The sequence below is a fragment of the Parasteatoda tepidariorum genome, chromosome X1, assembly GCF_043381705.1.
Source record: "Parasteatoda tepidariorum isolate YZ-2023 chromosome X1, CAS_Ptep_4.0, whole genome shotgun sequence".
NCBI classification, from domain to species: domain Eukaryota; kingdom Metazoa; phylum Arthropoda; class Arachnida; order Araneae; family Theridiidae; genus Parasteatoda; species Parasteatoda tepidariorum.
In genome coordinates, this window is record NC_092214.1 from 26,459,032 (window position 1) to 26,476,764 (window position 17,733).

Here is a 17,733-nt window from a genome sequence, read left to right on the forward strand (position 1 = left end):
CACTGACTGCAGCCAGTGATGCTTGACTTCGGTGATCTGCTGGGAACCTTGCAAAAGTGATCGAAAAGTGCAAAACATGAAAAAGTGAAAAGAAATCTTTCTTTTTTTGTTACTATAACTTGGAATTGTGTGAAATCCGCTTTAACTTGAAAAAATTAACCCTCCTTGGAAGGGGTTGTAATAATAGTACTTTATTTGCGCCAAGTTAGAGCTGCGTAATGCTTTCTTGGAGAGGATGGGGATAAAATGAGATTAGTAATATATATTGATCTGTAAAGTTCATAGGATTAATGCTAAAAAGGAGTCACTTTCCATTTTGTGACATCTAAGTCAAATATTAATCAAGATTGAAGCCAAACGTAAACATTACCTCCTCCAGGATTAATCTTTGCATCGAATGTAAACAAGAAGCAGTTCTGAACAGGTCCGTAACTACACCGGGTCAATCGGGACACCGTCCCTGGGCCCCTACGGACAAGGGAGCCCCATATGAAGGGACCACATCACATTTTTCCAAAATTAAGTTGACCTCTTTTATTTATACATATATATATATAGGAAATAAATTGTGTGAAGGTAAAATTGTTGAAAATTTTCTTTTTTGTAATTGCATATCTACTTTAACATAACATAATAAATTATTTACCTTTCTGAGAGGAACTAACAAGCTTCGCAGAGCGGGGAAAAAGGCCACAACTACATGTAGTGATTGTTAACACTTTCTGTATATTGTACTTCTGTCTTACTTAGTTGTTTCCTCTACTTTCTAGTGTGAGACAAAGTCAAAGTGGTGTGACAACTGGGGGGGGGTAGAGAGCCCCTCTAAAATTTAAGTAAGGGGGCATACAATGTGTTTCCCCCCTCCTGAAATTTAGACACTCACAAAAATAAAGTCAAGTTGAATCGGTAATTAAAAAAAAAAACAATTTTTTTTCAATTTTGAAGCAATTTTTCGAATAGAAAACTTTATATTCCTCTGAAATTTAAGTGGGGGGTTGAATTAATATGCTTTGCCCCTTTTGATATTTAGTCATTCGCCAAGACAAAATGAAATAAAATTATTAGTTTTAGAGAAAAGAAAAGCTTTTCCTTTTCAACTTTCAGGCTATGCACCAAGTAGGAAACTTTATTTTATTCTGAAATTAAACTAAATGGATGAATAATGTGCTTTTTGAGATTTGGAAAAATAAAATAAAGTAGAAAAATATTTTGTATTCAATTTACGCTCCATTTTCCGTGTGGAAAACTTTATTTTCATCCGAAATATTAATGAGGGGGCAAACAAAGTGTCTCACCCCTTCTGAAATTTCGATGTGCGCAAAAATAAAGTCATGAAAAATTGGTAACCAAAAAAATTTAATCTTTGAATTTATTTTCCAAACAGAAAACTTTGTTTACCTCTGAAAAAAAAGTGAGGGGGGGGGGGAATCTGCTTCGCATCTTTTGAAATTTAGACATTAATAGAATAAAATCAAGAAAAGTTGAAAATTTTAGAAAAAAATGTTTTGCTTTAAAACTTCGACGCTATTTTCCAAATAGAAAACTTCATTTTCTTCTTAAATTATAATGAGGGGTTAGAAAACTTTATTTTTTTCTGACATTAAAATAAGGGGGGGGCAATTAAGTGTTTTGTATCTTCTGAAATTTAGACATTTGCAATAAAATTGTCAAGTAAATTTGGCTATTTTTTTAAAAAAATCTTTGAAGCTATTTTCCAAAAAAACGACTTTTTTTTCCAACTTAATAGCTATTTTCCAAATTAAAATCGAAAACTCCCCCCCCCCTATAGTACTGTTTTTTTTTTTTTCTTTTGAATTTTTTTCTACGCATGATAACTTTTAATTTATTAAAAAAAATTAAAACTAAAACACTAAAAGAGAAGAAGAGCACAGCACTAAAAAAAGAAGACCGCAGCATAAGAAAATAAAACTAGTGTATAGAAAACTAAAATGATTGCCAATCTTTTACCCTACTCTGGATAGAGTAACAAAATGCATCCTACACTGACTAATAGATATATTTTTAAGCATCTCTTAGCTTTTCACCACCCACAGAGGGGACCCACAGTTATCCGACTCCTCAAATAATAGCCATCTCATTTTACACCATCTGAAAATGTCCTTTTGCTTCTTTAAATTGCCTTAATAATTTTTATGACCCTGGGCTCTTTCGTACTTTTATAAAACGTCATATATTTACAGAACCATCTTAATGTCCGATAAGTTGTCTTAAACAAGCAATTATCTAGATGTTCTAGGAAAACAGATGCAAGCTTTTTAAGGGATCCAAGGGGATGACTCTTGTTGACATTTATTTCGGTCATTTTGTAAAGAGATTTTTTCTGAAACAAACATTCCAATACTCTCTGTTAAATTCCAGTTTTTAGCTTATTTAATTGCATCATTTAAACTAATTATTTTTTATTCAGATATAAATTTTCTGTTAACTTTTATTTTGTTTAATTTTTGAAATTAAAATTCAACTTTAATTGAGTTTGATTAAAATTATATTTTCAACTGTCATTTCTTTTGGAACATAAATCATAATATTCATAATTCCCATTTTTAATAAAATGTTTATTTGGTCAACCGAAAAAAAAGTAAATTTATTTCTAAAGAGGTAAGCAAATGTTTGCATTAACTCCTTTAATACATTTAAAACTGTGTATTTATGTACTGTTAAAATTGTTTTATATGAATGGTCACTTAACAATTGCTTTTTTTAATGTTCGTATATCAAATTTCATTTATATAGTACTTTAGTTCATAATTTTACTGCTTATTGTGTGCGTGGAATTTGTTCTTATTTTATATATTTTTAAATTATCAAGACCTTTAAATTTTTGAAATTGGAACTTCGAATTTTTCATGTTTTAAGCAATTTTGTTTTCATTCAAAAGTGAAATGCAACTTTTAATTTTACAAAAAAATCATATTTAATTTTACAAAAGAATCATATTTAATTTTACAAAAAATATTTAATTTAATAAAAAAAAAGCATTTCATTTAATAAAAGAGCTATAAATATTGTTTCGTTGAGAATAACAGAAAAAATCTCATCATTTAAGGTATTTTAGATTAAATAAAAAAAAATCACTGTTTTTCAGTCAATAAAAAATAAAGTTATTCGCAAAAATACTTTATTTCGTTGTTTCGATAATTCTATCTACTTTTACGAGAGACTTTCTTATATCGATTCTTTAAGCTCAGCATTATCTTTATTTTATTGAAATTAAACTAATTTCAAATCCTTTGCTTTCATTGACAAAAAATGGTGCAAAAAATTGTTAATTCAGAAAACATCAAAATAGCACGATTGGGTTGAGTAATTAATCTTCTTTTAAATTTACTATTTTATTCTTATCTTATTCCGCAGTGCACTGATCGTAAAGACACGGTTCCCAGTAGAACACCGAAGTCAAGCATCACTGGTTGCGGTCAGTAAGCGGGTGGGTGATCACTTTGATCAGCCTGAGTAGGGACCGAGGGTACACGGTATTGGTTCTCGTTAAACTGTTCTACCGAGAAGTGCTTGACTTCGCTCGCAGGTCAGTGGGCTGCCAAAGCAGGGGAGCCATCCTCTCTGCAGAGGATCAAAATTGCGATGGCATGTCTTCGCATCATCATCAGGGATGTTTCCTAGACCTTCGCCAATAGCCCATTGTGCAGCTCTAGTGCGACGTAAATAAAATACCTGCCTACCTACTTATTCTTATCTTGTAGGATAACGATATTATGTAGAACAGAGCTGAAACACTAAATCCGTTATATATTTGTTCTCTTTTATTTGAAATAAACCATATTGAATATCATTTATACACCGACACAATAATTTATATAAATAAGGGTCATTTTTATTCCAATACAAAAAAATTAACCTCAACTTATACTTTACACAATAAAAATAACAAAAAAAATATTTTTAATACAAAAGTTTCATCAAAAAATTCGAGAAAATGTTATTACTATAAGTAATAAAATCGATGCATAAAGAGAAAAATCTTTAGAATATTCTTTCAATTGTGAATTTTTAAAATGTGGGTATATATGCCGATAAAAAAAAGTCTATAATTTCCTTCAATTTCCATAATACGAGTTGAAATTTTTAAATTTGAGACCAATAAATAATTATCATTTTTATAATGTCTTTAATGTCGCCAGATGTCTCTAATTTCACATGGAAAAATACAAAATTTGAGCGAAATTGGTTGAAATGTTCCTGAGAAGTCGAGTTTTATGTGTACGGCATTTTTAAAATTTAATTTCTCAGGATTAACCGATTTCGGTCAAATTTTATATTTTGCCATGAGGAAAACTTACAATATTTTATAATCCAATTTATATGTGTACAAGTAACTTTTCATAAATATATTCGCTAACATGATACATAAATAGCTAAAATGGCGGTTAGAGATGGAGTACAGAAAATTTTTGAGAGGGCCAAGGCCGAACATTTTTACCCTAGCGCCCCAATGGTCGAAGTTACGGCACTGGTTCTGAAACGAGTGAAAAAGTTCTTATTTTCCTCAAACATGCACAAAGCAGAGTAGACTTGGTTGAACCTCTTTCCTGGCCGTGGTAGCCCAGTGGATAGAGAAGTGGACTGCGGACCGGAGGGCCTCCCGGGTTCGATCCTCGACTCCGTTGAGATCCACTGATCACATGCGACATACGTGCTCATAAAGTCCTTTGGTCGATCGATGAGCAGTACCATGGGCACAGGGAGTTGCAGAAATTTCTTTCCCCTTCTGATCTATGTTTAAATTGAGGAAGTGGCCTCACAAAATTGTGAGGAGATGTCTTCGGAACTTCCTCAGGAATCTTTCCCAGATAGTCGCCAATAGCCCGTTGTGCAGCTCTAGTTGACGTAAATAAAGTACCTATCTACCTTTCTTGGCTTCCGAGATCTCCTCAATATGAGGCAAACACTTTCTTTGTAAGTGTAACAGTTAAGAGGCATCTGATTCCTGCCTGTTTCGGTTGAGAAGAGCAAAGTAGGGATTAAAATCAGTTTCATTGTCCGGTGAAAGGTTGTCTCTGAAAGGTGTTGACTTGGCATGTGTCATAATATATAAAATGAATCTTCATTTCAATATTAACCAACTTAACTTAAAAGCTCGAGATAACTCAGATCGAGATATATAAATAACTGTTATGTAATAAGTTTTAAAATAACAGAAATTTGTTACTTCAACTTTTGCTGGCGAGAACATTTTTTTACTGACGAAATTTTTTTAAAAAAATCAGTGCAAATTGCAGAATTTGAAATATACAATGCTCTCGGACTCAAACCAATGCGTTCTGATCTTGTATCGTCAAGTAAAAAATCAGAAAATTCAGGTCTAAATCTGTCATTTAAAGCATCAGAGATTTATGTTAAAAGTAACAGCATTTATTGCTTCACTTTTCTTTGTTATTTTTGGTAAATATAAAGTACTGATATTGTCACTCAATGATCTTATATACATTTTTAAGTTACAATAATATGTCAAATTATAAATTTGCTTTACTATTTGAAGTTTCTTTACAAACTTTCTGTGAGTCTTACTATTTCCAGATTTGACAAGGACTCGAAACAATATAAAGTGTACAGTAAAGACATACTTAATTTTGACAATATTGATTTAATATTGATTTATAGAATCCTTTTCAAAAATGAAGATAAAATAGTCTGTACATTGAGGTCACAAATTAATATTTAAGCAAGGGAAAGAAAAACGCTGTCAAAATTTGACAAAAAATAAATAAATAAATCCTTTCCAAGGATGGCAGGCATTCGAAACACCAAAATCTACTTAATTGTAGGAAAAAATAAAGAGGAATTAGCAGACATGAATAGAAACACTTTCAAGTATCAACTTGCAGTCAAACAGGGTTACACACTCCTTCCTTAACAGTGATTTGTCAGATTTCGAAGTCGTTTCTCTTTTTATCTCTTAAATGTTAATTTCTGACTCCTAATTTGTATACTTTGCCGACCAGTCTGTGTAGGGGGAAGAGAACTGTCCTTGCATCAGAAAGGTTCTGGGTTCGAATCCCGGGCAAGGCATGAATGTGTCTGTCTCTCTCTTTCTGTGTTCTATGTCCTTTCTCCTTTGTGTGCGAATGTGACCAGCTCTATAAACGGGTTGTGGTAGTGTGACGTGGTCGACGCTGCTCCACCGGTGTGGCTTCGCCACAGGTGCCCACTGGGTAACGAAAAGAGAGTTAGTAGCCCTGGCACTTTCTGTGACCAATGGACAATAGTTCAAGTGCCCGCCACTAAAAAAAAAAAATTGTATTCTTTTTGTCATAAAAGTCTAAAAATATGCTTCAAGAGCGGTCATTACGGAACACCTTATATAAATATATACACCTTATATTGTATTACATGTTTTTTAATTTTCATTTATAGCTTTTTCATATATGCAAGACCTAATAGCACTCTATCAAACAGAAATTCCAATTTGTTTTGTTTTGTAACATGGATCTGATTAATTCTTCCAGATAGTGCTTTCAATTCTAGCAACAAATGACAAAATTAATTCTAATTTAAAGATTCTCACGCTTCTTGAACGGAAAAAGAATACTCGAAAGTTATGCTACTTTTATTTTAATACGATTTCCTTTTCATTCAATGTTTGCAAAGGAACTTTCTGTCGTTTAATTCAGACTCCCTCATTAATTTAAACTCGTCCTTAAGACATTTTAGATTGTTTTGACATGAAAAGTAAAGAAAGTTTGCTTATTCTTCAACTGATTTGCGCTTCAACTATTTTTCTTTCATTAGAGGGTTTCGGTTTAGAACTTTTCGTGTCACAAGAAGTGCAGGTGACAGTTCGAGAAATTTAAATTATTTTACCGAGTTGTATGCCGCTTTAAAAGAAAATTTGTGAATCCAAGCTTTATTTAGAAGAGTTTTAAGAACAATTTACGAGCCATTGACTGAAAAGAGGGGGAAATGTTTCGTCTTTTCCCGTATCACTCCAAGCATGAGGGTGATACTGTGGATAAAAAGAGAGTGAAGCGAGTTTAAAAATTCAATTTCCTGCTTGGATTCAAACAAATTCTTTGAATCGGGAACGGTATCGGTATAAAGGAAATTTTCTTCCAAAACACAGTTCATAATTCCTTTAAACAAATTTTAACATGGATACCTCTTTGTAAACGTTTAGTTGATAAAAAAGGAAAGAAAAAAATCAGCTAAAAATGTCGTAGTGATTGGATTCCAGCACTGAATTGCAATCTTCATGGTCCTAGGGGCTTAACAGCGATATGTTAATTAATCAACACTAACTTTTAATTAAGCTGCGATGTCAGTTACAAAAAAAAGTACTTTCGTTGAATAAACATATCTTTTTTCCCATTAAAGTCGGTTTTGGCACTCTCTAAAATTGGCGAAAGAAATTAACGTAGCTTGTGAAAAGCGTTTATTCACAACCAGGAGAAAGATATTCTACTAATTAAAGATGTTTCTTTTGTGTATAATATTTATGTACAAAAAATACAACTGGAAATTTGACTAGTTATACTAATATATGTTGTAAATACAAATTTAAGAAGGAAAGTTTTAAAGAGGAGAGAATGTTAATAATTTTCTTTTCTTTTTGAGAATGGTTATGTTGATCTTATTTCATGAAAAGCACCATAATATTTTCAAATAATTTTTTTTAATAAATAATTGTTCTTTGAAAAGCATTGTTTTAGAAATGCAAGCAAATAATGTTTTCAAAAGACTTTTTTACTGCAAAATAATAATATAAATTTTAGTTCTTGATCATTTAATGAAACAAATATATTTCACAAAAACTTTAAGTTTAGTGCGATTAAAAATTTGCTACTTAATAAGACTGTTAAAGATTTCCAAACGTGTTAAGAAATAAAATAAATTCAAAATCAAAGTTACTTACTTTTCCAGCCGCTAAGATTAATTGTTTCGGAACTAAATTTAATAATATTTTTTTTATGACATCAGGATTGTACACATTCTAAGACATTGCATGATTTGTCTCACGTCTAATCGTAATAGTGTTCAAATACTAAGTGTTTTTTTAAAAGTAGGATCAATTACCGTAAGAAAAGGTGATAAAGTAGAAATCGTATTGTTTTCTGGCTTAAAAAGTCTCACAATGTCTTAGGCATCCCTTTCAATTTTCTACTAATATTTTCTAAATTTCTTTGTTTATTATTGTTTGACCTCTTCCATATGTGCTTGAACCTATTTAATTCCACTTATCATAATCTAATGCTTAAAAGTATTAGTACACAAAATATTACAAGTAGTAGGCTTATTATATATCGACTGCACAACTGATCAAAAAATTCAACATAGAATAAATGGAGAGAAAGAGAGAGGGAGAGTGAGCGAATGAGTACTCAATCATCGCTAGGAATTCAGCTTAGATAGTCTGCTTAGAAAAAGTAAGAGCACTAACCCCAACGCCATCCCACATATAATGTAAACGGTTTTAAACTCAAATAAAAAATGCTTCCAAACTTTCAAAATGCAATGATATGATGCATGAATGCGGCAGTAGTTTCTAGATATATTTATAATTTTATTTCAATAAAAAACAATATATTCCTTATTATCCGCCAAAAGATTTCGAAAAAAAATCTTAGTTTTATACAAACAAAAAAAAAAAAAAAAATAAAATCATTTCTTTAGAAAAACACTGTTCGTGATTCTTTTAATAAGTACCTTCCAAAGAAACGAAAAGCTTTTGAGATTAGGTTAAAAGCAATTTTATATTTTATTCCGTTTTTTCAATGAAAAGAAAAAAGAGTTTTTGCTCTTTTAGAATTTAAATAAAAACATCAAGGAATCAAATTTAAGTTTAACATTAGCATTGAAGCAATTTATCTTTGAGATCAAGCAAAAAAGGTAAATAAATAAAAGAAAAACTATTTTCTACCTTAACATAGAAAGCAATTATGGTAATAGACCAGAATTCCTGTACAGTGGAGAGGAAATACTTTAAACTAACTTCTTGAATCATATTTGTTTCCATTTATAAATATTTATACGGATTTTCAGGTTCAAAATTATAATCTCTCATACATGTGGTTCTACAGCATTTTTTGACATAAATTTAATTCGAAATCTAAAATTGAAACAAATAAATCCTTTTGGCAATGTTGTATAATATTTTCTTCTTGCGCTTTAAATTTGACTATTCAACTTGTGCTTCGAATTTGAAATAAAATTTATTTAGAAACCGTATATATTTAGATTATTATATTATGGTAGGAAAAAATTTACAATACAGTGCCTCTAGGTAAGTATTTTTCTCTTGAGATTTGTAATAAAATCATCAATTCATACAATATATTTTGTAGTTTAGTGCATATATTTTACGTTTAAAAAAATCTCCATTTATTCTGTTTTCTTTTTTTATTCTCTTATTTTACTGCTGTTTTTTTAGAGTTACTGAGGTAACTTTTTAAGATATCTGCCAAATTAAAGTATGTACTTCCAGAAGTAAATCAATTTTTATCAAACTTGCGTCTATAGTTTCACTTTATGTTTAAATGTATGATTTTTATTAAAAAATATGAATGTTAATTGCTAAACAACTATATAAAGCATGGTGGTATTAGTTTCTTCATTGCTTGTCGAAAAAAAATTGAATTGATTTGACGAAAACTTCTTGCTTGTTGAAAGTTTTTAATACAAAAGATTTTACTTCGATTTGTATGTGTTATATATTTCCAAATTGATTACTTCAAGACTTTTTATAAAAAAGTTTTAGATACATAATAAGTCATTTCATTAATGTTGCTTTGTACTTTGTGCTTGAATTCATTTTTTAGGAATAAATGATTATCATATAACAATATTTTAAAATTTTTTCAGACTGATTTGAATTTTAAAAATTATATTAAACTTTATGAAGTAGTTGTAAAAACTATTTGAAACAATGCATATGAATGACATTAAGTTACATGCTAATACTTATAATCAAAATTTAGTTTAATATTTAATAAAAAAATTATCTTGCAACTTTTAAAATATTTCACAATTAAATTTTTTTGTTGTTGCAAAATTTGAAATAATTTTTATGAATTAATAACTAAATTTTTAAAATGGGCTTACATAAAGATGTTCATAACGGCTGTAAAATTATTTTTTTGTTGTTGCATAGTATTGATTAAATGTGCAATAATACTTTAATATAGAGTAACTCTATTAGTACTCTATTAGTAACTCTATAGAGTAACTCTATTAGTTTACAACTTTCAGCTTAAAGCAATAGTTACTGTAAACATAAATAAATTTCAATGCTATAAAATGTAGTTACAATGCAACTAAATTTAATTTGTAATATGTTTTACCTATGGTTTTTATTATTATTAACTAAATATGTTAAATACAGTTTGAATCGCGACTACGTTTCTTCATATAAAGATAGTTACAAAATGCATTTAATGAAATTGAATATCCTTAATGTGTATTGTGTAAACATCTCAGGAAGAAAGAAGTTTTAAATTTTATTTTACTGCAATATTAAAGTTTTCGGCGCAAATTTTGTAATTTTTTTAAAGGAATCATGCATGATATTTCCTTAGAATAAGTTTTTACAGCCAGCGTTTTCAGCGTGAAAAGGGAGCTTACCATTTTAATTCAATTAAAAAAAAACATGACAAATATTTCTTAAAAAATCACTTTAAGTAGCTAAAAAGTTTTTAGTGTTGATTTTTTTTAAATTTTGCATTGCAAATTAATGTAAAAGGAGGGAGAAAATATTAGCGTTCATTGAAAATATTGGGATTTATTCAAATATAATGCAAGAATCTACATTGAGAAAAAAAAAAGCAAGGGTAAAACTATTAAATTATGGTAAAATTTGCCGCGTTTATGGCTCTATGGAAACATTAAAAAGCACGGTAATATTTATTAAAGCGCATTGGTGATGATTTTGATAAAACTAACAGTAAAATATTGTTTTGTAATGCGTATTAATATTTCGCAAATGTGGTAAAATTTGTTAATTTTAACATGATAGATTAGAGCTGGGCATGAAATCATTTATTTGGATACGTTTACTTTTCCGTTTTGTATTTTTACTAAAGGTATGGTAATAAGAACAATAATTTCGAAAACTAACATTTCCGATGAATCAGAAATTCTACTCTTCTTACTGGGGGTTTACTTCGTACCACCTATAATGGCACCCCTTGAAAGAGTGTTCAACACACCTGTTCTTCTAATACTTGAATGACGAATGTCAATATATAGGTGGGCATTAGGAAAAAGAAAAACTATTTTTCATTTCTCAAAATTACACCGAATTTTATAATAAATGTTAAAAATTATTTTAAAATATTGCAATGCTTATGAATGAGTCATGATGGCTCAGGGGAAAGAGCATTCGCATTCCAATGAGGTGAACTGGGTTCGAATCCCAGCAATAGCAGGTCGATACGAATTCCATGTCTGGCTAGCACTGATCTCAGTGCTGGCGCTAAATATTCTCAGTGGTAGATTGTTTATGGGTTAGAGTCCCCTTGCCGTGCTAACCGAAGGAGGTTTTTGAGCTTTTTTTTACATGTTACTCAAATGCTGGTTAGTTTCCCAAATACTTGATAATAAATTTCCCCAAATAATTTTCAAATAATAATAAGAATAAATTTCCTCAAATATTTGATCAAGGAGTTCCCTTGTCTTCTGGATTGGGTTCGAAATTACAAGGATATGGATACATTGGTAGTCGGGAACGGAAAGTTCGGTCGGCTGTTAAGCGACTGTTATAAAAAATACCTATGAATGACCCGTGATGGCTAAGGGGATAGAGTGCTCGTCTTCCAATGAGGTGAGCCGGGTTTGAATCCCAGCGTTGGCTCGACAACGACGGTTGTAAAATAAAATACTTATGAATGATATTAAATTAAATTACATACTTATAAATAAAATTTAATTTAATATTTTATAACAAATAAAAATATTTTAAATAAAAAATTTATCTTCTTACTACTTACATATTTCACAAAGGCATGACTATATGAATAGTCTAAATACCGTATAAATTGGGTTTAAATAATCAAATTATGTTTTTTATTTTTTTTAAAATCAGAAATGTCTTTGCTATAAAGTACGGTAATTTTACCAAAATTTGTTTCTTCTCGTACGAGGGGAGAGGATTTACAATTCACTTATTTATGATGTCGAAGAGGGAGTGAACAATGCATATGCACGATATTTAAATCCCCTTATAAATTTTTTTAAATTCAAAAAAGGGGAAAATGTAACGAAAAATTGAGGAAAAAAACGTTGTCAAAAGTGTTAAAAAGTTGAAGAGTTTTGGGTACAAAAAGAAGACATCAAAGATTTCTTTAGAATATTCTTCTCAAAATTTCATAAGATGAAATAAAACGCATATTTTGTTTCATGCAAATTTGCAACTTTCATTTTAATTTAATTCTAAAATTAGATTACTACAATATAAGTTCAAATAAGAAACAAGGTAAGATTTTGTGACTTTCTTGCGTTAGTTTCCTACGTACTTTACTTTTTTATTGGCTGACCAAGAATTAAAATTGCAAGAAACTTGCTTACGCGATCTTTGCAAGATCCCTTTAAAATTTTCGTTTAAAATTCCAAGAAATAAAGCTTTAAAAATTTCTGAATATATAATCTTACATTTGGAATAATTTAATTTTGAAAATAGCCAGTGAGTCGATTTTATGCTTCATGGTTTTAAGTGAACCTTTAATGACTTGAAAGTATGGCATCATTTTTCCGTAAACTAATAGTGAAAAATTCAAATTACATGAGAGAGTAACATATATTTTTAATAAGCGTTTATAGATCTCTAGCGTTTCAAGTTTCCACTAAATATTCACAAAAACGTATATCATGACCTACATATATAGAAGTGGCTTTCAGGAAATAAAAAGTTGAATGAAGAAGTTAAAATAATCAAATAAACAGATGAATAAAACTCATTTCAAACACTAGATGTAAGATAAAGACTAGATGTAAGATATTGTAAAGATGATGCATTACTAAAATGCTAAAATTGAATTTTCTAAAAAAAAAAATCTTAACAGAGCAGGTATCAAACTGATTAAGCACGTGTATTTTAGGAGAAAAAATAAGGAAAAAAAGAAAAAAGGATATGACCGTGGAAAAAAAAAAAGAATGATCAAAGAAAATTTGTTCTAAATATATGACGCAGAGACATTGATGGAGGTTGAGGACATTTCTTTTCCAAACCTCATAATTAATAACTTAAATTGAGATTGCGAAATATGGCAGGACTAATTTAAACAAAATTTGGAACCTCAAAGTAGCATTTATTCAGAGCTTGCTTTCAAGGAAATTAATAATTTTTTGTTTTGTGACTTTAGAGAAAATTTTTCAAGCTATTAAGTTTTTGGGCTCAAAAACATTTAATTTTAAGTGGATTTGTTCCGGAATAAGATGGTTTCATTTATACTTCATCACTTGGCAAAAAAGATAAATGTATTAGTCAAGTAATTCAAGAGAAAAATGAAAATATTCAGTCGCTAAATTTTTGAAATATGTTTCAAAAATATTCTGCAACTAAATATAGTTATTTTTAAATAAAGTTGATAAATTACGTCTATTTATTTGTGGTTTAGAGAAATTATTTTCCAGTTTTAAACACTTTTTTAACTGATGGAAAGTTGAGAAAAGCAAAATAAACGTTAAAATTACCTAACCAATTAAAGGAATGAAAAATTACAATAATAATGTGCTTGTTCTTCGCATACGCTTTAGTTTTGCTGCAATAAAATAATTAATATAAAGTTATAGCAAATATAAGTCATTAATAATTAATGAACAAATGCTTTAATAATTAATAAGAAAGTAGATTTAATAATTATTGCAGAGTAGTTGACATAATTAATATAAAGTAGTTTTCAAATATTAATGCATAGTGGTTGCTATAATTAAAATGAAGTAGTTGTGTGTTGTATATTTATTATATTATACAAGCTTATATACTGTGTATATTTATACAAGGTGTTCCATTATGACTGCCCTTTATGTATTACTTAGAATCCTCTTAAAAACGTATCTAAAAACTATGTACATTAGGCATATATATTTAAATAAAAAAAATGTTTTTAAACTCTGTCCAAACATAATTGAGATCGGGAAAAGATAAGAATGATTGTTGAAACTGACTGTTAATGTCTTCGAAAACCAGTTTATTCCTCAAGTAAGACAAGAGAGTGTTCGTATTTTGTTAGGAGCCGGTTTTAAGAATCATCCCTGAAGCAAAGTGGTTTTGAATGATTTTAATTTATTCTTTTCTCATATTTCATTTCATAACCGGCGTTGAACAGTCGACCAAATTCTGAGTTTACAGCTATCAGTGTTCAACTCTGTAGTAATCCGCTGTAATTTAGATCCCAACCCAGAAGACAGGGGAACTCCTGGATCAAGCATTAGGACTAGCTAGCTTTCGTGGAGGACTTGGAATGAACGATGGAAATAACCCGTATTGGCTTTACATAGAGATGAAAACCACGAAAACTCCTCATAGCTATCCCGACGGTAAGCAGATTCTAGCCCGTGATCTGTCAACCACTGAGGATATTCCTTATGCCAGCATTGCTGTCGATGCGAGCCGGGTTCTGAATTTGTATCGATCAGTCAACGCCAGAATTCGACCATGGGCACCTCATTTGGAGGCGAGCGCTCTATTCTTTGAGCCACCGCGGCTCTCATAGCTTATATCGTGTTTAATAATGACTATATTCTGAAAATACTACAAAGAATATTGAAAAAAAATATATTAAATGCCTCAATTGCAATTTGTCATATTTCGTTAGCGTTTTTGTTTCTTCTTCGGCAAAATTAATTTGCGACCTCTTAAATGCATATTTTTATTAGCTATTTTTGACTAAGATTCTAAAAATATATATTAAAGTTGGTTTATACACAATTTAAAAAAATTATTTATTTTTCAATTTGACTGAAAAGGAGTTGAAAATCGGGATTATTTAGTCAAAATAAAGCCAAAAAAAAAAAAAAAAAAAAAAAAAAAAAAAAAAAAAAAAAAAAAAAAAAAAACTCTGTACATAGGGTAAGTAATGCGTTAAACAATATTTTGTCACCTTTTTTGGCTTTTCTTTTGAATGCAAATTTATGTAGTACATATAAGCAGGGAATATGTCATATAACTGGAAATGTATCATTAAATGTGACAAATCCCACTCCAAATTTCATCGTAGTAATGTATATCCAAATGATGAATCTATACAGACGACGTCAAGCTATCAAATATATTAACCAATCAAGATTATGGCGACAAGGTAGAACTAGTCAAATGATCTACAGAGCTTTCGTTGCGGGTATGTTGTACTCTAGTACTAATATATCAAGTTATTAGAAAGGTATGATAAATATTTTGAAGGAATTAACTGAAAAATAAATCATCGGAAATAAGGTAGTAAAATAGAAAGCGAATCAATTTGTGTTTTCTTTTATCTGTCGATAATATAGGAATTGTATTTATCAATTTCAATAGGAAAAAAAATTATATGAAACATTTTTATTGTTTTTTCATTTCATGTCTAGGATTGAATAGTAATATTCTTTATTTTGTTACAATTCTAGAAAATGATAAAAACTTTAAAAAAAGAAGATTTCAAAAAATTCTAATGTCCGAACCACCTTAAACTGAACATTTCTAAGGAACTCTTTCTTTAAAGAAGATTTCTAATGTAAGATTTGTTTAGAGTCTGTCAGCACGTTCATCATCTTCTCCCTCTCTACCCTCCTAGAATCTCTTTATGACGCTTGTAAGCTGTTGTATGTTTATTTATTCCTTCGCAGCAGTCGATTCACAAAAAACATATGCGATAAGTAGAATGTAAAAGAAGAATTTAAAATAATTGAATACATAGTTTATTCTAGCTATGTAAAAAAAATAGTGTTTCTTTTTACGTATTCTTTTAAAATTTATTGAAAGTTAGCATTTTCTACGTGAATATCCTAATCGCGTGATAGATAAAATATATTATATTTATTTTTACGTTATTCTACATGTTTTGAATTATGTTTCAAATGATTAATAAAGCATACTATGAAACTATATGCATGTACCCTTCATAGAGCAATGCTGAAAGAAAACACAAATAATTAAATTCGAAAAGGATAAAACTTCTTTGAAAAAAACGCACTAAGAAGCAGCAGAAATTTCAGAAAAAAGTATCAATACAAGAAACGAATGAAATAAAAATAAAAATATGATTTATATTGGCTACCGAGGCCGGTACCCCCTGAAGACGTCGGCTTCTGCGGTCATATTTTTATTTTTATTTCATTCGCTTCATAGAGTAAGATATTTATTCAAAAAATAGAGTATTTTGAAATAGCTAATAAAATTTTATTCCTTTACAACGAAACTAAATGCCTACACACACAGCGAAAAAAAATTTGGTAAAATTACCGTTTTGTACGGTTATGACATTTGTAGTAAGAAAATTAAAAATCAGGTTAATACTACCAATATATAAAGTATTTATATGAATTTTTCCGTTCATATGGTAACGGTTAACAAAAAATTCTGGTTTTGAAAATTATAGTTCTTATTACCACACTTTTAGTTAAAAAAATACGAAACTGAAAGTATATTTAACCCAAAAAAGGGTTTTTATGCTATGCCTTAAGGTATCATGATAAAGTTACGAAATTTTGCCCCATTTATGAAATTTTATCGCACTTTATAAAACCGTACTTTATTGTTAATTTTACCAAAATTACTCAGGCAAAATTTATCGAGATTTTTGGTCTTACCATGTAGCCAGAAACACGGTAAATTTTACCTTATTCTGGTAGTTTTAACCAAAATTTTTTTCTCAGTGCACTTACAGCAATCAATGCGTGCTCAATTGTTAATCATGTTCACCACTAGTATCAGCGTAAATGCCTTGATAGTTCTCTGTCCATCCGGTGTAGCAAGCAAGAGCAAATTGCTTTTACTTATTTCCGCAGTGGCCACCTTAGAACTTTGACTTATAGTAAAAATAGTTTTCATACCATGCTCTAAGGTAGTGGTTCCCAATTTTTTACGGCTATGGAACCCTAAATGATCATACATCGATTAGAAGAACCCCAAATAAATAAATAAAATTTATTAGCTGTGAACGTATTAACTAAAGAAAAACAATTAATTATTTTGATAATATTCAATTGGAAGAAAAAACAATTATCGTTTTATAGATAAAATTCTTTAAATAATAGGTCTTATATCAAACGGTTGGATTCGCATTCCTGAAGTGGTATTCAGTATAGTTCTGAATTTGTTAAGGAGCATAGGGTAAACCAACCAGTGAAGGAACACTACCCAGTGAAGGAACATTTCATAGTGAAGGAACATTTCATATATATTGATTAAAAATAAGAATTTGAAAGTGTTTTTTTAGATTGATTGGTAACAATAGCTTACTGCCAAACAATAGGAAGTCATCTAGTAATGTTTTGGATTACCTGGTCAAATAGACTTCTCTGGAAAAAATTTTGAATCTGTTATTATCTCTTCAACACCTTGTTTCGTTGAAAAAATTATAAGGTGATTGTTTCTATTTATATGTTTGAAGTGGAATTAATTGCATGTAATAGTCTTATTTTTCTCACTGTGAAAAAGAGAATTCAAAATATAGTTATTGAAGTTACGTTTTATTTTTTTTAAAGCACCATAGCATAATCAAGTACTGAGATAAGGGGGTGTTTATTCACTGGATCACCAAACGATGAAAAACCAGTGAAGGAACAAGT